The sequence below is a fragment of the Apteryx mantelli genome, chromosome 3 (genome assembly GCF_036417845.1).
Source record: "Apteryx mantelli isolate bAptMan1 chromosome 3, bAptMan1.hap1, whole genome shotgun sequence".
Lineage (NCBI taxonomy): Eukaryota > Metazoa > Chordata > Aves > Apterygiformes > Apterygidae > Apteryx > Apteryx mantelli.
Window position 1 is genome coordinate 12,174,970 of NC_089980.1, and position 22,092 is coordinate 12,197,061.

General features: G+C 39.3%; 1 protein-coding gene across 1 annotated transcript in view; it reads right to left on the minus strand.

Moving 5' to 3' along the window:
* Positions 1-22,092, minus strand: part of PLCB4 (phospholipase C beta 4) — a 225,238-nt gene that overhangs the window by 129,846 nt on the left and 73,300 nt on the right. Inside the window, exon 3 of the mRNA XM_067292707.1 lies at positions 12,514-12,581. The gene's annotated coding sequence lies outside the window, so the exon portion shown is untranslated. The remainder of the gene's footprint in view (positions 1-12,513; positions 12,582-22,092) is intronic.

The window sequence follows — 22,092 nt, forward strand, 5'->3', positions numbered from 1 at the left end:
ACCAACTGGAAAAAAAAAAAGTGAACCTGCAATCCAATGGACCTCTTGCTGATTAATCATTACCCATATATTTTCTTTTAAAGAAACGGGAGGTTGAAGTCAAAACACTTCTTCAGCCAATTTTGAGAAATGAATGAATGTTTTGTAGTCATTTCCAGAAGGTGGCAAATTACTATCTATATAGATTCTCAAATGTCGCAGCTGAGGGTTTTAATTTGAAATGCAACTACCTTTCCTGTATATGATGTTTTATCTTCCCAAGCTGTAATTCTCCAGTTTTATGCAATCTCCTTCTGAGATTTGCAATGGCAAAATCATAGTAAGGCAAGCCTGAGTTCTTAGCTACAATGAACCATATTTTACACAGAAAAGGATGACAGTTATAATTGCAAGTACCTCTATTTTTATATTATTAGTGTTCTGTACATGTCTCTCCAGTGACTGCAGTATAACATGTCTATATGGTGATCAACTCTATACATGCAACATACATTTCATACTTTCTGATGATGTAGCTTTTTATCATCCTGCTTATAAAACACTGCCCTGAAAACTGTTTTCAAAGCTACACAAATATTATGTCCAATCTACTATGCAAACATCTATTTTGGAATCTTGACAACAAGAAACTGATTTTTAATGCTTCAATAACATTTGCAAGTTGGAAAAAAATAAAGAAAGAAACATTCTGCGTCAACAGGATCCTCCTCTTCATGGAAATTAAATGCCAAAAATAAATATGGAATTCCCTCATGTGGCTTTGCTGTTTTCTTCACTTCTTTCCCATAGACTTCAAAAACAGAGGTCTACACTTGGATTTTAAAGGAATACATATATAAAAAAAAATTACATTGCAGAAGGAAGAAAATTCTACATACTTCTACCAGCTTTAAGGTTTCAAATTATCTGCATGAGGTACACAGATAAAGCTAATATAGCATTTTAAGTAAGATGAAGTTTACAGATATCATCCAGTATCTTTTACTGAGCATAACTGAAAAGAAAAGGTACAAGCTTTTGGACACAGAAGCCATATTTTTAGGACTGAAACAAAATTAGCAAAGTTGAAGCTAAACACAGGTTAGAGTTGAGCTTTTTTTGCCATTGATCATTTGTTGATCTGTCTGATAATGTTTGCAGCCACCCTGCATGGTCCCTAGGATGAGGAAGGCAATTCTAAGGAGCAAGCACAGCAGAGGTACAAAGGAAAGTACTGGCTTAACTGCCAGACCCTTCTATGATAAACCACAATTACAAATTGACTGAGACTAATTTTGATTCATTATTATCAAACCCCACTTGGTAAGGCAGCTCTCTTCTGTTTCATTCACAAACTCTATACATAGACTCCTCCTTGCCCACTCTGAGCCTTTCACACTCTCCCCAAGACATCTTCTTTTCTGCTCCTTCTCTTCTCTGTTTGGACATCCCCCAGCTCTTCACAACTCATTTTTGCTGAATTGTTGGGCTCCGTTCTGCTGTGATTCAAGCTACTCTCCCTTTCCCAGCTCTTCTCCCCATCTCATTTCTTCTCTTTTATCATCGCACTTTCTTCATCCCTCATCTGCTTTCTCCAAATACAACATTCTTGTCCTTCAAATTCTGACTCCAGTGATTTCTCCAATTTCTGCTCCCACTTGTTATCTTTGAATGCTTTTGAGCCATTTAAAACCATCTCTCAGAAGGGGAGGCTCCTCTCACAGCCAAGGCCTATGAAGATTCAGGTCAGGTTCAACTTCACATCTGAACTTCGAATACAGACCCTCTGTGACACCAGGCAACCCTGCTTATGCTGCAGTTCTACAGCAGAAATACAGGCATATATCATCTTCCTACCTCCACTGTAGCATTATGATGATTAAAAAAAAAGAGAGGGAGAGGCTGGAGCATAATCACTACTCACTAATTCAAAATCTTTGGTGAATTTAGCTGTAAAACGCTCCTGAGTATACAAGAAACAGTCTTTTAAAGCCTAAAACTTCATCAAACTTGGATGAATTTCCATGGAGAAATGGACATTACTTACTCAAATGCAAATATTTTGACTATTTGATAGAGTATAAACTGTAAGAGCCGTGGACTGTTCATTCTGCATATCATAGAGCACTAAAAATGGTCTTAATACAGAACAAATTATAATGGTAACCTTTTTACTAACTTCAGGGTGGTTTTCCTACAGAAGCACAACTCTTATAAATAAGTTGAAGAACATACAAAAACATCAGGTTTTTCCATGCCACCACATCAAAATACAAATTATACAACACTTAATTAAAAATGCTTCTTACTTAGGAGTATTTAAATACATCTGCTGACCTTTTAATTTTTGGTAGCTTTAGTCATGTAGGCAATTTAACAATCTCGGACTAAGCAAATTACTTCATCCTAGAAGTGAAAAGCAAACAACTGGTATTATGGTGGCATAGCAAAGTTAATCAGCAAAACTGAGAGTCTCAGATATCAACTTACAGGGCCCAGTTCTAAAAAGATGGGATGGCTGGAGAGCGTGGGAAAAATGTTTGCATGTTGGCTGCACCTGCAAAACTCTGCACACAGGCCATGCTGAGGGTAAACAAGTAGTCAGTCATGAAACTATTTGCAGAATGTGCTCTTACAAACGTCCACTTTCATGTATAAATGCTTGACCTGAAGGGCACAACACTCATGCTTAAAAGACACCAGAAGTCTCAGTTCTCATTCCTACACCCTAAACAATTAAACCTCCTCCTTAGTCCTGCCAGTCAAGATCTGACAGGGCTACAGTTTAATGCAGATGATCTGATGTTCCTTTTTACTTTATGCATCTGCTTTTCCAACACCACTTTTGTGTGATACCTGTACAAAATAAGCACTCTCCTGCTTCTTAGGGAAAAGGGAAATCATATTTTAAAAACAAAAATAAAAAGCACTGAAGGGTTTTGTAAACCTGGCCTTGGGTGTTTTGTTGTTGCTTGTTTGTTTGTTTGTTTTGGGGGGCGGGGGGTGTCTTTTTTAACATCAGTGGTCCCCAACAGGTGAGGTGCCTTCAACTAGTGGACAGGCCACCACTAGGGATGTGGAGCCCAGTAGCCTATGCAAGGCTCTGGCACTACTAAAACCACTGGTACGACAGGCAAAGAGAAGAGAAAAAGTGACAGTTCAGGAGAAGATGAGGTGGCAAAATATGAAAAAACAACAACACCAAAAAAAGATGCTATACTCTTAGTGATTAGTAATTCTTAACTCTGTACTTGCTAGGCCACTACTTTATATTTGGTTAAGTAAACTTTGTATTTGGTCGAGTAAACTCAGCATACCTAAATATGGTATGCTAGCGACACAACCATGTCAAAAGGCAACAGTTTGAAGGGAGAAATTTAGATGGATGGGAAGATACTTGCATATAAAATGTCAAACAATTATGCCATGATCTGCATGACTCAGCAGACATGAAAAATTATTCTCCTGAAGGAATGTGCTTAAAGACATACGGAAAATATTCCCTGTCTCCATAATTTTCCTCTGCTTTGTGTTTCTTCTGTTAATTTACCAAAGGCCCTTCAACACTGTTCTAGATTACAGAACGCTTTGTTGGACCTTATTCTCTCGCAGGAAATAACACGAACAATGCTGCCGTCTGTAGCCGCATGGCCCAAGCTTCATTTCCCACATGGAGATATATGAAACTGCCATTAACCCACTGCAGATCAGCACAAGGATGTACTACTTTATAGGAGATAAACCTGGAACAGGTTTTGCCCCTTTTCTTCAGTCAAGTGATACACAAAAGCTTCAGCCCTGCTGGTAATGGACAGTCCTATATCTAGCATTACTGTAAAAAGAGTCGTACAGCACGCATTTGCACTACACATAGAGGGCCAGACTTTCAAGACTGCTCAACCCTTAAAGCTTCAAAAGAAGCTTTCACTCCTTTTTAGGCTCATGAATGAAGTGCCTGGATTTTCAAGTGCTGGGCACCCAGTGAGAACAAGGAGTCCTGTTCACATCACTTGTACAGCAATTGGCCATTTCTCAGAGGACATTATCAAAAGCTGTTCCAGCTTTGTTCTTTTCAACAGTATTGCTGCCTAATGGCACCAAACATTTCCTGCAAAATAAAGATAGGCTTACTTAATTTTTCAAAATAATCAATTTGAAAAACTGGGACAGAGAACATGTGGAATGTATTAACTTGTCCTGGTTTCCAGAAGGAGCTATCAGTTGGTCTGTATGAGACTAGGCCATTCTCTTGTTGTGTAAGCTTTGCATTTCAGGAATTTAGAAACTGGCCTGGGGGAGGGGGTGGGGGAAGAAAAAAATTCCTTTCTGGATAAATTCAGACATAAGAGGATCTGAGCTCAGAGGTACTTCTTCACTTTGATTTCTAAAAACTAAATTCTCTAAAAAAATAAATACATTTAGCTAATTTGGCGTGTGAGACATAAAAGCAAGTTTACACGGTCTGGCGTTTCCCTGAACAGCAAAAAAGAAAGGTTATTGGAAAGAACTACTTCTATTTCAAACACAACTTACTAGCAGTTATTATATCAAATGAAGCAAACGCTTAACTGAAGAAGGAAATACAAACCTAAGATACTCATACTAGAATATCATGCATTTCCCATTATTATTTATTTTGGCAGTAGAGCACATGGTCTGCTGTTCAAACAAAATTTCTTAGGGAATCATCAGTTGCCCCTCCTGTCTACTGGATGCCTATAAAACCTGCTAGAAACATAATATGGCAGTATTATGGGAAGCTTGAGAAACAAGAGCCATTTAAGGTGATTAGAGCATAGTAGATGCTCAAGAAAACACTGTTCTCTGTTTAATTATTTTCTGAGAAAAGAAGACAAAGCAGAGACTTTATACTGTTTACCACCATTACTGTTATTCTGATTGTTCCTCAATATGTGTGCTTGTATGCATACATATACCTTTTTCTAGTCAACAGTGTTACAAAAGCAACAACTGGCTTAATAACGAAACCAAATTTGACTTAAATGCAAAATTCTAAGACTTTTTTGCCACATTTTCTCTTTTGAACAAGTCTCTTTACCCCACATTTTTTCTGCTCACACCTGAAAATCTGGCTAAATTTAAGTATTGCTTGTTGACTTTTATTTTTGGTAACCTTAAGTTTACAAGAGCCCTTCAAACGCTGCACAGCAAGACTGCAGTTGTGGACCTGAAGAAGCTAGGCGAAAACAGGAAAGCAGCACTGCTTGCAGGGCCTGCTTCCCATGCAGGAATGGCTGCAAAGATACACAATATCGGTGGGCCCTAGGCACCTTCGGATCTCTCCCTCCCTCCCCGCACAAATCTGAGACAGAAGTGCTAGGCATCCTCTACTCACTGCAACACACTCAGTTCCTTGTCAGTAACCCCTCCACAGCGCAGAAGCATTTTAATCTTCAGAAAACTGCAGGCAATGGTAGAAAATTCTTAATGGTCCAATTTTAGCTTTAGATTATGCCTGTATTAAACCTACAACATTTACATTTTCTGACTTTACCATTTCTCGGCTTGCTCCTACGCTCCTTCACGGCAACTCTTTAAGTTTCAAAAAACTCTACGGAGCTGTAAACTACTCTACTATTTTGATGCTCATGCATTGCAAATATACTCTCAGGAAAACCTAGGCATCACCCTTAAGACTAGGCAATTCAGCCCAGGCAGCAAATGCCAGACAGTTAGGTAATAGGAGAATACACAAAATAGGCAAGTAAAGAGAACAGCAATCAAAGCTAAAAACAGATGGCATGAGATGGTACAATCTCGGTGTCTGAAATCATCACTTACAGTACTGAGATGAACTGCAGGAAAACCACCACACTGCAAAAGCATTACTTCAGCCCAAATTCAGCACAAATCAAAACCAAACTGCAATCCACTGAGAAAATGTGCTTTACTATTTTACCAAAAGAAGAAAGTGAGTTTCCAGTTTCCTCCCCGCCCCAGCAATACAGCAAGACTTCACTTCTCCACTATAACATGATACAGCCTTGTTTGCTAGCAAACTGCACTCAGATGTTGCTCCTCTCTGACATCATTAATCTCCATGGAAACCTCAGAATGACTGTTGGCCTGAAATAGGTTCTGTCATCCCAGATCAACTCAGAAGTAGCCCAGGAAAAGATCTGCTCTCTCGTGGCTTTTGGCTGTACATTGTTACCAGCGAGCACAGCTGAAGAGTTAAAATTCCTGGGACTGCTATTAAATAGAGCTTCCACTCTGAGAACATTCTCACTTTCGCTCAGAACATACATAAATTAAACTTTTTTTTTCCAGTTGATGCTCAGATGCAGAGATTTAAGGATTACCTACTCCTAGAGTAAGATGGCAGGCTGAAACCCTCCCCCCAAAGATGCAGCTGTATTGAAGGTTAGGCATGCACTGTATATCTACATAGCATTATTCCACTACAAGCAGGAAGCAGGGTATAGCAAAGAGGCCTTTCTAATGAAATATTTATTAATACTTACTTTTGGGGGTCAACAAGGAAACACCTGTTTTAAATGGCATGCAACCAGATGGGCCGCGTTGGTTTTTTCTTCCTCCTTCTCCATGCCAACGCAGCCCCTTTCCATGACTAATGTTCCCAGCATGGGGTCAAGGTAGTTAAATTATCTCAAAGAGAGATGTTTTACCCAGCAAATGGGTCTTCCGCAAATGAGTTTCTTGCTGAGTTAAACTGACAGGCTAAGACACATAGAGATGCACTAAATGTCATCAATGCCACTTCCTTGGCAAGAAGCTACGTACACAAACTGCTTCTGCAAGGAAAATATACTGCCTGTGTGTATACATATGCATAATGCTATACACATATATAAATAATCTGACTTCTTATAAACAAATATTGGGAAAATAACCATAAAAAGGGAGATTTATTTGGGCAAATGTCATGCTGAATTAAATAAACTTGCTTTATTGAATGTAATTCAGTCAATTATTTTGCATTTCCAGGGATAATTAACATAAACTGCGATATAATTTTTTTTGTGAGGTATGAAAGAAAAAAGCAAAGAGACACGGGAAAAAGAACAAGGCAAAAAACTGTAGAAGAGCACATAATGATATCTACTTGTTGCAGTTGCATTCATTCATTCACTTTCAGCAGTCCAAACAGGTATACAGAGAGGATTACAGGTCTCAGTCCTAAAATGAGTCATCTCCAGTTAAAGCTTCAAGTACTTAAACACTTCCAGAAATAAGCCCCTACTTCCTTAGATCTGACCTTCCCCACTGTAACTCTTGCAAGTAGCTCCCTGATGGCAGTTTATTTCAATTTTGGGCAGGAAACTTCTTCAGTAGTGTATTTGTTCACTTTCAAACCCAATGAAGTCCTGCACCTCTCCATATTCTGGCTGTATTCTTAGACATTATGGTAATACAGTGAAACAGAAATATCTTATGACCGAGTTGCTAACAGGCTCACTAACTTGAATTAACACTGTTGTTGGCTAATAATATCCAAGGCACGCTGTCAAGTCTTTTTTTTCTTTTTTTCTTTTTTAACCCAGCAGCATGGAGATTCACGATAGGCAAAACTGGCTGAACTTGGATAGAAGACGGATAATGCCTTTACTTTAATGCCTATGTTGTAACTGTCTGAACTTAAGAGTTCATTTGTTAGTGAGTAAACTGTTGAGTAGGACCACTACAAACCCACAGTGTCTGTTTGTGTAAAGAAGTCCACATCAGTTCACAAGGTCAAACCAACACGTCCCTGAATGGGAGTGTTGCTATATTTTATATGAAACCAATCTTATGAATTACAGAGGCCTTAACTCTGTATGTCTTTGAATGGTAGGACATAGTTGTTGCTGACACTAGCCTCCAGATAAGCCTCAGTTAATTGTCAAATGAGTCCTCTGCATGCTGCATAAATGTTAGGCCCTTTGCATACCTACTCTTTTTCTTTTATGAGAGAAAGGCAAAAGGGGATGGGGATCACATATCTGAAGCATGAGATGCTGAACTGGGATCTTCAGCCACTAACTGAGGTGTTCATAGCCATGTACTCTCTAACCTTGCTCATTCTTTCTCCAACAAGCAAAGCTAACAAAGCAGCTATGTACTGGCATCCTTACACTAAAGTGCTGGGGAAGAAGGTGGGAATTCACAGAAATCTTCTAAGGACTGAATGGTGCCTGTTTTACAAGCATGCATCTTTGCAGGGGCACAGCAGGCTCTTACTATGGAGGGACCAAAAACCTTGTCCTTGTGCTCACAACTAATTACAGGGACGGAGCAAGGATAGAGTCCAGAGCATAAAAACAAACAGAGCTTGTCCAGTGTGAGAAGAGAGAAAAGCAAATGCTAGACAGAAGTGCCTTCTGCTCTCCCTGGGAGTTCCTTGTAGTTTGGTCCACGCTGTGCCTTACACTTTTTACCAATGTAACATTACCTGTGCAATTTTGATTTCTGCCTGGAAAAAGAAGAGAAGGAGCAACAAAATACTGTATTTTAGCTGTAAAAGAAGTATCCATCCAATAACACAATGATCATACGAGGTTGGATCAAAGATCCTATCACCAATGGTGTCCAAGAGATGATACCTAGGGGAGCATATCCGATCAGACCACGCATATAGCTACACTTCTTTGGAATATTCTTTTGCAATTTGGTGCTCAGTAACTTTAAGCCCGAAGTGAGGCTTTTGTGTTCAACAGTTTTCTTGATTGTTTTTTCTTTCATGGATTTGTATAATCAGTTTTATAAATTCATATGAACAAGCTCTAAATAACATGAAACCAAGCTAACAGATCTATAGTCTAATCTCTGAGTCAAAATTCCACTCCTGGAATCCAGGCGTGGATGTCCAAGGAGAGGCAGCAGCTAGCTTACTGTCTGCTCCTATCTTGACATCTTTTCCTCCAGGCTGCTCCTCGTTTTTATGACAACCTCAAAACTATGGAACCACAGTGCAACATGAGAATACAAAACCTTCCAGCCAGAAGAATGACTCAGTAAATTAGATTAGAGCTATAGCAATAAACGGTTACTTGTGGATTTTTTTCCCCCCAATTCTGAAAATCTGGCCCACCTTCCTTTTCTCTGGCTGCTGCCTCTGAGAGTAAGAAGTTATGAAGTCTTGGTAACCCTGCAGCTAACATGAAGGAAAAATTGGTTGGTTCTTTCTCCCCAAGAGACTTTTATGAAACATTTAGTTTTCACCAACTCAGCAAACAGAATACAAAATGCTGCCTGTAGCACAGAATATCAAGGTTTGATATACTTGAAAAACAGAAAGAAAGGGCAAATAATCTTTTGTAGCAACCAATGTTAAATTTCACAAAGGGCGTATAAGTTTTTGTAAAAAACCACATCCCCTGGTTGCTTCTGTTACTGATCCCCACCACGATAAAATGCCTTATTCTGGTGTTGGAACAACTAACTGCAACAAACAGAAGCAGCAAGGAGAGAAAGAAAAGAAACAAAACACAAAAGACGACTGAACGTCCAAGCCTTTACGAAAGAGATTCAGAACCAAAACAGGTAACATCTGACACAAAGGTGACATACGCAGACTGCCTAGGCAAAAGCTCTGCTTGTATCACCAGCCTGACATTGCTAGGCAACTCATGCTGAAGCACCAACGGTGTATAAAAACAAGTAGTTTGTTAATTGCTATAAAGTCACCATGTCATTTAATAATACAAGAAGCACCAGACATAGCAACAGCTGAAATGAGATGTTTTAAACAAACTCCATTTTTTCTTAGAATTGCTTATTAAATAGCAGTCCTTGTTCCCATTATTTCCATCAAGCTGCTGTGCTAAACAAATCTCAACCACTGTGCAATCTTGCGTACTTAACTAAAATAAAAGAAAGCTTACTAATATCTATGTTGCAAGGACTGAGCCTCATCTGCAGGCTTTTACACTTTCAATATTGCTGTGAAAAACCTATTTGAGTTTGAGAAAGTTTCAAACAGGCTTCCAAGCTAAGCATAAAATATTCAAAGCCAACAAAGCCATCATAAGACTTAATTACAGAATGCAAATGCAGTTGATTAAGATGAATCTTTGTGGGTCACAGCATTCTTGTTAGAGGATCAGCACTGGACCCAGATGCTACGTTTTAGGGTTGTTTTTTTTTTTAATAAATACTTACTTATATTTCTTAGCAAGCATTTTAATTTAAAAACAAGTCCAAGTGTGACCTAATTGTTTTTTGGTATTTTGAATTGTAAGTAATCAGGGACACATTATAATTTAGAAAATACACACATATGCATGCATACATGTACACCAAAAGCCCACTGCACCTTATTAACAATGTGAGTGCCGTCTGAATTCCAGGAGAGCCTGGATATTGTTTTCCTACCACAGCCCACTACTTTGTTATCCACTTGATTTCTGAACAGCATGTATTCTCTTTGGCTCCATACAAATGCCAAGGCAGGCTTCTGTTGCTGTTTGCCACTTGCCATGCTATTGTCAACTACTTCACCCCTTGGGAATACATCATCCACCCACAATTTCTCAAGTGTGTATCAGTAAGCTCTGCCTAGCATTAGCTATATTTCCAGGAAAAGGATATCATTTTCCAGCTTTTCTAATCCCTGATTGAAGCTTTAACAGTAATATAAACAGATTCAATGTAAGCATTAACAGTTAACATTAGTTAACATTGCATCATGTGCAACAGCAAAGGGAAAAAAATTACAGCAATACTCTTTGGTATTTCTTGGAGAATATGGAGCTGGGAATATGAGATCAACTAACTCTGAGTTGTTTAGCCTGGAGTTGAGGCAATTTTGTAAGTGCACGAGGTAATTCCACAACCTTTACCAGGCAGTACCACCCCCTTTTCCTTCACCACTGGGTAAATGTGGACTTTCTTGCAATGAATTGATGGCAGAGAAAAGGTTCAAACTTTCACAAGTGCCGACTATGAGATTTGCTTGGGTGATCTGTAGCCACTGGTGACACTGGTCCAGCAGGAATGATACACTAGAGAGCACTTCAGCAGCGTGGCTGCTTTGTGGTGACTGTGACATAGTTTATCACTGAACTGCATCCTAATTTTTCCAGGATGATTTAATAGACTAATCAGAGCCCATGGTGATGGGCTCTCATGACACACCGATATATGCCAAGGAGTGAGACATTCAGGTACACCACAGGGAACTGTCTGGAGGAATGGCCACTAACGTTTCCCAGTGTGAACTTTAGGGAACTCTGAAACATTCTTGCATCTCTTCTCTTCTAGGAGGTAACAGTTAGGCATTATATCTTGCCCTACTCATCCTAAAGCGAGCAGGCTGCAAGAGCCACAGTAAGGTAACAGCAAGCTGAACAATGGCGATTTGAGATACAGCTCTTTTGGGATTGGAGAAAGAGGATTCCTTTGGGCTTGAAATGTTGGCTAGCTGTCAAAATATATAACGAAAGACTGAGAGAAAGATGTCTTTCTAAATCTAGGTCACTGAGCCAGTATTTGTCATCAGTCCGTAGGCTTTGCACCCCAGCAGCTCTATCTGCTGCCAATGTTACATGCAGATTTATCTGTGACAATGTCATGAGGAGGTCTGATTTAGAGAGAGCAAGAATGAGATGGAACATCTGACTTATCTTTTTGTTGGCTTGGTTTTGTCATGAAAATTACTGAGGTTAGTATGAACCAAGCAAGAACTAGGCAAGTGCCAAAGATGTTAAGGTGACCTGCAATTTGGGAGTGCTTCCAGAATCCCAAGAGCTGCCTGGGCAGCCCTACTGTACAGAAATGTGTTTCCACCTGCTACTTCATGAATTTTCTCTTCACAGGTTGGTCATCCACATGGTCATGAACCCTGACTAATCCCAGGCAAGTTGAGTGAGTGCTCTTTGTGGAAATAATGATAACAACAACTATCTCAGAATTCACCAGTCACCATTTTTTCCAGTGCCAACAACTTGTGCCCCAAATGCTACAGTCAGTCCCCACTGCCACTCAAGCTGCCTACTCAATTAATAGAGCTGTCTCTTTTGGGTCCTGGCTATTTTAAGCTATGGCTTCAGGTTACAAAGATTTCAGTGACACTACCAGCTCCCTGGCCTTTCTTCCCACGTCAGTGACTTGTTCACATCTCCACAGCACAGCGTGCTGCTCCAGCAGTGATGACACCACAATACAAAAAAAGTATGTGTGTTTTGCTTTGTTCTTTAAGAACAAAATTGGCTCCTGATCCACTTCACAGTCTGGCGCCACCACAGAAACCACAAGAAAGATGGTGGCAGGCTGTGATTTGAAAAATAGCATAAGATAATACTGCTGTGAAATACTTCAGACCTAGAAATTACCTCCTGAAGTAATAGCCTCTTTGTTCTCTGATATTCTTAATCAGTTTAATTGTACTAATTACAAGATAACTTATGCGAAGCCTAGTAATATACCCGTATATATGTAATTGATTCAAAAGGGTAATACAACATTGGACCATAAATTTAAACTCATATATTAAAGAAACAGAAAGAAGCCATAAGCACCACATTTGAAAATTCTACTCAACTGTAATTTCTAATTTAAAAGCAAGTAACTTACAAAGCAGTTCTGGACTGGATGGATAAGCAGTGGTCTAATTAGACTGATGTGCTGGGAAACTCTTCCTTCTGTGAAACAATAAAACAAACAGAAGAAACAGATCAGTATAAAAACCTGGCATTGTCCACCGAATCTCACTATGGGCAAAAACACCCCTTCCATAGTCCATAAAGGTATGGTATCAAGAGAAACACTTCAGAACAGAGATACTTTTTGCTATATATCCTTGCATAGGAAAAGATAAACTATGATGAACTATGGCTGATAGCATTGGAAGCTCTGGATGAAGCACACCATTCCCCACTGCATTGTGCCAGGGCAGTGTTTAGCATTCATAAAGCATCCCGAATGATTAATAATCATCACAAAGGAGCAGCTGAACAGTGCTGCCACATTTATATCTTCCCAGAATAAATGCTAGCTGATTTTAATTGTTTGTATTTCGTGTCTTCTTTAGATGAGAAACATAAACTTGAGAAGATTTCATGTTACAAGGAATAATGGGCAACCTCCAGTAACACAGGACTTGGGTACAATGTGAGCAAGAGATGCATTATAGACCTTGAGGACCATGTTTCTCCTGTGCAGTATTCACGCATGTCCATTTTTAAATTGTCTAATCATCTAGCCAGGCCAGGTTTCATCCACAAGCTGTTACAGGTAAAACATTTTGGAAGAGCACAATAATATCGTCTGTATTTCCGCACCACCTCAGAGCTGTAGTCATGGGCCAAACGCTATTTTGCCTGGCATTGTATCAAAACAGAATCAAAGATATTTTCTATCCCAAACAGCTCATAACAAAACAAGTTGCTAGAAACACACGGAGGTAAAGTGAAGGGACATCAAAAATAATGAGAGAATATTGTTCGGACAAGAATCTTGAAACAATGGTTTGTTTATAGAGAAGAGAATTCATACGAGGAATTGAAGAAGAATAACGAGGTAGCTTGTCAGATGTTACACAGGCATTTTCTGAAATGCAAGACGCAGCAAAAAATCAGAGTGCGAAGGTCTTGAGCTGAAAATGCAAAAAATAAACAATGAAGGCTTGGGTCCTGGACTGATTGGGGTGAGAATATGTTTCTTACTACCGAGATAGACAGAGAAGAGGTGACGGTCACTGGGAATCACAGTGAAGAACTTCAAAAGTACAAAAGGGCAGTTATGTTTAATGCACAAGGAGAAGCCACGAGTGGGACAAGCAAACAGGGCAATGACACCATCAGAAGAGCAAGCTAAAAACTGCAGAAACACTTCAAATTGATTTGAGTGTACTAAGGCTGCATTTATCAAGGCCAGTCTGTTATGATAACAGAGACATGAGATAATGAGAATCTGGAGAAAAGATTAGATGTGCACACAGATAAGAGGCTTTTTCCAACAGCTGTTAAGCGCATTGCAGAATCCCCTGCATGCAACAGTCTTTATGCCTTGACCCCAAGAGATCTGAGTGACACCCAAAATTGCGGGTTAGAGGAATGCAATGGCAGTGCTCACAGCATTTAAGAAAGTAAATCTAGGGGAGAGAAAGGAAGTACCAGAGGAATTTGGAGGAGAACAAGGAGGACAGAGGAGGCAATGGACTGCAAGAGTGCACAAAGGGTGATGACAGTTTTTAGCTGTGTTTGTCAGTTTAAGAGAAAATTGAAGAAGAGGGAAACTGAGCGGAACCAAGTACACCAACAATAGATAGAGCTATGGGACAGAAGAAAATCTAACCTTTCAGGGACCAGTTAAAAGAGCAAATCTGAAAATCAAGGCATAAAACCCACCTTCATGTTAGGTCATGAAACAAATCCACAAGGGAAGTTTGATAGTAGTGTAACAGCTATGCCAGGCTAGCAGAAAGAGCTGAAATGGCCTGCCACTTCTTTTTCCTGCCCTTCTTAGTTAAGCAAACATTGCCCATGCCTGATCCGGGTTAAATCCCAGCCAGCTTGCTGTCAACCAAGTGCCAAGATCAGTCAAACACTAGGCAAATACAAACTCTGGATCTGATTTAAAAAGCACATTGAGGGGACATTCTCATACTTCACGCTCCGCAGTGTACAATATGTGCCAAAACCCTTTGGATTTTTTCATAGAAGCACAGATGAAGAACTTCATACTATTTTCTGAGGTCTCTCAAAAAGAAAGGACTCACTTAAAATGAAGTCTGTTTACCGCTGGAAGGGAGCAAGTTATTCTTTGCAGACCACAGTAATGAACACTAGTGATACATAAAAAGAACTGCAGAGACAACTGGTATAACACTATCACCATAAGAAAATCTATAAATGAACTGCACCAACATAGACTCTACTCTATATCCAGACCTAAAACAAAGCTGGAAACTCTAACAACTCCAACAGCTCCAGATGGAGTTAGAAATTTAACTTGAACCTTCTCTGTAAACAGGGAAAAAAAAAAAGAAAAAGTCCTGGTCCTACATAAAATGGATTCCTGTATTAGGCAACACATAGCAAACCTGTCAAGGGTAAGAAATGCTTTCTCTGTCAAGGATCTAACAACCATTCCTATGACAGGTTTTGGCATCTGACCCTTCTCTGCACAGTCTCCAAAAGAGCAAGTTCATGCTTGTATGAAATTGAGAAACACAAAAATGGAGTTCCTTCTAGCCTTGTTCATCGGAAGAAAGATCCCAGCAGTGCTCCTGTGAGAAGAAGTAATGAAGGGAAGTTTTAGGTAATCTTTTCCTCAATTCCACATGGAAAGCCCTCACTCCTCAACTTCACAAGTAGTCTCCAGTCAGCCTTTTTCAAGGGATGAAGAATGACAACCACCCTTGCCACAATTTATTTTTTGGAAAACAGATGATCAATAGAACAAATGATCAATAGAAATTATCAGAGCAATTTTTCAGAGTCCTGGAGAAGAGCCTGTGTGTCCAAAAGCTTGTTTGCTGGTCTCATCAGTTAGCCTGATAAAAGATATCATCTCTTCCTACAAATCTTGATTCTCTCAAGACAAAAAAAAAAAAAAAAAGAGTTATATATAAGCAGCTGATCAGCAATATTAATAAACAATTCACAAGAGGTGGCACTGAGGCCTAACTATATCACATGGTGCTAACTGCAAACTGGGACCTACTTAAACTGTGAAATGAGTTGTCAAATGGGAATTATGTGCACAGCTACAGGATAATAAATTAAAGTATAAGATTAACTTGATCAACAATAGGAGACTTGAAGTACAGTGCAAGTTTCAATTTATAATTACATAAATGGGTCCACAATCATACAGCCGGCCTGCTGTACACCAAGCAATGTATTTCTCTTATTTTTGTTAAGCTGAGTTTTAAATCATGTTGTATAATTTATAAATCACCATGCCGAAACCTGCTGATTATACTACGCATGCCAGTACTCAACCAAGTAACTTACCAGTGGAACCAGCGGAGACCACAGAACTATTCTTGGGCCCTTCAGACTACCGACATTCATGCTAACTATTGCTATTTAATAGCAATGTATAGCTAGAGGTAGGGCTGGTTAAGCCTTTGTAATTTAAAACATGTTCTTTTACACGTTATCCTTTTTCAAATCAGCACAGTAACACAGGTATGAATTGCATTAACAATCTAGTTCAACACACCGAGGAAGAAAGCCACCACCACACACTGTTCCTGACTGCAACACCGCTCACAGCATAAAGGCTGAATAAACGGAGGAAATCAGACAGGACAGAACCAATCCCCAGTTCAACCCGAGCACAGATCGCCATCCCAACCACTACTCAGCAGAGACCAGAACAGAAGTCCCTTTTCACTCACTGCCATATCCGGGACAAGAGATTTACATAAACCCTTGCTTCTGCTTGCCTACCTCTAATCGCTAACATAAAGCCGAAGCCACGAAAAAATCTGCAACGAGCAAATGCACAGCTGCCTGCTGAGACGTCCTGCTTCCCTCTGCAGAGCCTCTGCGACTCGCTCTGCACTCAATGAACCTCGCTCCCGAAGCCTTGATCGATAGACAGACAACAATAAAGGTGTTAGACACACAGCTGACACCTTAATCAAAAGTGAATAGCACTGCTAGTATGTGATCAGGAACAGTAACCCAAAAGAGAGGAGAAAAAATAGCACGTTTCCTACTTGTTTCTAAAACCTCAAGTATTCAATCATTTTAAAGAACACAGGAAAAAAAATAACGGAGCAATGTTTAAGTTCAGTAACTGCCAAAGCCAACAATACCAAATCTTTCTTGTCCCTAGCGTAACTAGTCAGCTGTACAGTATGCTAAAAACTGAAATATTTTATTGTTGCTAAAGCAAAAAATTTGTGACTGGAAGTCCTGCAGTAGAATTCCAGGCAGAACAGTAATTTCTGTCATAAGAGAAGGGCTAACAGACGCTTTGGAAGATTAATAAGAAAGCCAGCATTTGTAACAACACTGCTAGATGGGGATGGGGATGGGGGAAGGAGAGAGAGGGGAGAAGACAATGTTGTTTTCTTTTCTTGAAGAATATTGGCCCTGATGGTTTTTATGACAGCAAAGTACTTCTGGCCAGAACAAGCTGATAAAGACATATGGTTAAATCTGCCTAACTGTGGCACCTAGTAAAAAACATAGTACTTCGAGAAATTCATAAAATCCTTGTAGCAAACAAGTGGGAAAAGCAAGAGTTTTGTCCATCGAAGTTTAAGTGTCTGTATTAGGTAGATGTGATCTTCCTCTGAAGGCCTTTAAAAACATATATAGTAATTGTACAAGGGGCATAGAAACTACCCAGGGAACACTGGCACTTAATCTAGGGAAACTGCTTCACCAGGTACCAGAAAAGCAGGTGCAATCTAAGCTGACCACTATGATTTGCCAGTGACAAAGCTATTTTAAGAGGTTCCTATCATCTTTTGCGCAGAACTAGTAGTTTACAATAGGACTTCTTCAGAGGGTTGTAACAGGAGTAGTAAAACATCATGCCCAAATGTATGTTGGGAAGAAAGATGGTCTTCAGAATGACGAGATTTTAAGAACCAGCATCCAGTAATGTGCTACAGTTAGAGAAATACATGGAAAACGGAGAACTAAATTTCTTAACTGTCTGCTGGACTTTGCAATTGCTGTTTCTCTCAGGTCAGGCACATTTCTGTTAGTTCTGGTGTATACATGTATCACGATCAATGACTTGACCACTGTTAAATCTCTAGTATGAAATCCTGGATTCACAAATGCCAGTGGAGAAATCCCAACTGACGTAAATAAGCTATAGCAGAGGTTCCCAAACTGAGGTAAGCAAATTACTTTTAAATGATACACAGAGATGGCTCTTCCTGAATGGAGCCATGTGCCTTTACCTAGGTCTCCCCTTGCACACGTTTTAGGGGGAGCCTCGGGGGTATCTGCCTGTGTGCAGCCTTCTCACCAGATCCTTACGTTCTGGAGGTGTTCTTGTACATCTGTTTTTGGCATCAAAGTCCCCCCCATTCCTCTTTGCAAAGACTCAAGTTTTAAATCTAAACACATTACTCCTTCTCTTTCCTGCAGCAATGTGCTAGGTCTTTTATATTATTTTCACCATTCTCTTCAGAACAATCAAAAGGTAAAATGCAGAAAATCTCCAAAACCACAAGGCCATTTTAAGAAAAACATCAACACACACATGTATATATACCAATAATAAAGGTGTATATATACCTATAAGGCAGGATGTGACTGAAACAGAGAGGAAAAGCCAACAAAGTATTTTCATCGTGGCAGCAACTGCCTCATTCAGCTTTACGAAACCCAGTGTTTGTTACTGGAGATGGCACCGATTCCTTCAGCTGGTCACCAGAGAAGAAAGCACCTGGCCCTGCCGTGGCCTGGCTGTCCCTGCTAAGATCCAGCACAGCACAGGAGCGAAACAGGACTGCTACCGCGTTGCAACCACAAGAAATGATCAGACCTTGGGTATTCAGTGCCTTTTTCATAGGCAAAGCTTGGGGATTAAAACAGGACTGCGCACTCCCTTCTCCACTTTCAGTAGCGTGCCAGGAGCATGGGAATACTTTCCTTCCCCGCTCACACCCGTCCCAGGCTCCCCAAGGCGCAGCAGGATTCAAGGGCCTCCCTCCCAGAGCACCCGGCAAAGAGAAGTGGCAAGGCAGCAAAACAACGGATCCAGATATTTTTTGCCCAAGCGTGGAAACTGCACACATGAAATACAAATTAAGTACCAAACTCCAGTTAGTCTGCAGCCAGGGAAAATACAATTTATTTCTTTATTTATACTTGCTGAAGACCTAGGTGCTCCGGGTAGCACAGTTCTGTGAAGGATTGCAAAGGAAATCATTAAGCAGAAATTCCAAGGGATGATTCCCCAAAATTTCACTTTGTGTTCTAAACGCTTAAGCCTGAACACAAAAAAAAGATGGCCCAAGACTGAGTGCAAAATAAGTTTTTAAGGAGTTTCTCAGATAGTGGCAGTTTGACAGTATAAAAGGGTTATGACAACACAATAAAGTCATAGCAAACTAATATTGCCTCAAAAAAATAAGCAGCATATTTTACATTTAGTCTTTTTTCTGTCTGATGTATTTCCATTTTCTTCATAATTCAAAATAAAACAGATTTTCCTCTACATATTATTCTTTCACTGCTGATACAAATGAAAGAAAGAATACATTGACTTTCATCATAACTTGCTTGGAGCATAATGAGGTATTTTGGAGAGTCATAAGTGTCCATTCTCAGTTTGTGGTGATGGAAATTGAGAATTTACCATGACTTCTGTATATTCTACTTAGTGTTATTTTTTATTTTGCTAAGGAAATAAAGGAAGATGTATTTTGCTGTCATTTCTCCTTCTCATGTGAAAAATAATGAAGTGAAGGAGTAACTATTCATATTTTTCCAATGGAATTCTACTGTCTTCAATGTTTCTGTTCAATGCTTGGTCTTCGTTTGTCTTGCAGTGATTAAATTAAATGACTGTGTTAATTCCCCACATATCATTTACACTGACCAGAAATATTTTTGACCAGAAAAATCTCAACAATTTTTTTTTTTTTAATTCTTCACTTTTAGGTTCACTTTCTTATTTACATAATGCTATTTATTCGTTTGTAGATACCAGCTGTAGATTTTGGTGACAAAAGTTGTGTTTTTTTTTTAAATCAGGTTAATACTTCTAACATCTGAACAGAAACTCCTTTTGGAACACTGCCTTGTCTTGTCAGTTAGATCTATACAAATGCATTTTACAAAAATTATGACTCTTACAGATTCCTTCAACACAGCAACTCTGCAACTACTTATTTAACAGGGCCTCAATCGTCTGGAGCTCAAATGAGCTTAAAGATAGCTCTTACAAGCTCTAGTACCTTCCCTAATGAGAAGCCCAGGTGAGACTTGGTTTCCCAGGGCAAATGACAGATGTCTACCATGACAACACCATCTAAGATCAAATACATGGAACATCATGCTGGGGAGTTACCTGCGAGTAAGCTGTAATACAAAAAGTCTTGGGTGACTTAAATTTATTCAGTAGTTGCTCACAAAGGTTACAGAAACAGTCTCTAAAACAAGATTTTAGATTTTAACTGTCTGCTACACTACCTTTGAGGCAACGATACTTTTCTCTAGAGTAGAGTATCTCTACTTTACTATTTAATAATGAAGCCTATCACCACCTTATTTTCTTCTTTCTCCAGTTCTTCACTTTCAAACCAAACGAATTCAGTTCTGGAATGTTATGTGCACTACAGTTTTAATCCAGTACATCACTCAGGCACATACTGAGCCTACACACATGCAGAACCACTGATTTCAACTATGCAACTTATACTCAGTCTTAAACCTACAGTAATTATAGGTTTATCAGCATTTCAACCAGAAGCAACAGGCTAGCTATAATTTTAAGCAGGAGCAGCAAGATGGAGCTTATGAAACTCTTACTCTATTTGGAATCAATGACTAGTTATTTGAGATGCAGCTAGGGCACAGACACAGCTTGGAGAGTTGGCCCATGGTGGTCACTCAGGGATGCCAAATTTTCTCCCAGGGCTCAGAGGCTGCCCAAGTGGTCTTGCTCCCCAAAGGACCACTCGCTGGCTGCTACCCTGACTTTCACCACTACCATCCGCACCGATGAACAAACATACGTTACAGGCCACCTCTGGAAAAAACAGCACAAGGAATTACGCGAGGGCTCCTGTAAAAGTCTCACACCAAATATGAGCAGCTGTGACAAAGTTTGTTTTTAATTCCTATGCCTTGGCTAGGGATCGGGAAAAATCCCCTTGCAGCCCTCATAATGTTGCTGAGTCTCAACCAGCAGATTTGTTGAGAAGAGCGAGAAGATGACAAACCCTTCCTACTCCAACAAAATAGTCATTTCCTAAGAAAATTCCAGAAGATTCCAACAAAAATGGCTATTCAGGACTCCTGGAGGGTCTGGGTATTCACATCGTAAGATGTGCTCCTATGAATGAGCACTCCAAGAGCCTAAAAAAACCACTGGTGTGGTACACAACAGAATTTCTTCTTCCACTGAAGTCATCTGAAGTTTACTATTGGCCCAATGACTGATGGGACATCAGTCCCATAGGATGATTATTCACACTTATGCATATGTGGGCACATAATGCCATCCTATTTATATTTTCATTCCAAACCAGCTAGGGTAAGATGCATCTTTAACAAAGCAGCACTCATGGATCCCTTGCTAAACTTTGTGCCATGTTTCCTATTTAAAAAAGCATTCCCTTTGGAAGTTATGCATGATAAAAAAGCTTTGAATATTTTAACATGTAATTGGAATGGTAACTGTTTCTGTACTGGAAGTTCTTACCCAAAAAAGAGCTCATGAACACAGACAAAAATACATAAACTCACTATGCCCAAATGATCCTGTTTAGAACAGAAAAAAAAATCATATAAAGATATTTAATACATGGTAGGAGCAAAAGAAGTTCCATTCTTAAGTTTAACACTAAGTCAATCATTTTCAATACCAAAGTAACAATGAAACTTTGATGACATTTTCAGTGCGTCATCTTAAGAGTATCATATGAGTGCATGCTTGAATAAATTAAAATACTAAAGAAAAAAACAAGTATAATTGATAATGAAAATATGCAAACTTGCAAAGAGCCAAATCTATATCTTCATCCAAATGGACTGTATGATGTAAACAATCAAAATCTGCATTTGATTAAATAGGAGATTTTTGCCTAAACAAAGACTTCATGAAGAACTGTGTTCCAGCAACTAAGTGTTCTAACCAATTTCAATCTCTGAATTAAATCTTACTCAAATTTTATGCTAACCCTATTGCATTTTGTAATGGTTACCAGTAAAATGCCACAAAAAGCTTCATGGATAGTTTCTGTTTACTGTTTTCCATGAAAATTTATATTTAAGTAAACATCGTGAAGATATTACTGCAGTGGCAGCATAAAAAATTGAGAGTAGATCATCACACACATTTCCAAAAGTCATTTTATAGAAACAGGTTGATACCAAGCATTCTGTATGGAAATTATGAGAATGCATTGCATAAACAACATAACAAAGCCTTAAAAGTAATTATTTCATTTAGGACTTCTGAAAAGACTACTTAAAAGTGATATGGAAGTTACACGAAGGCCTT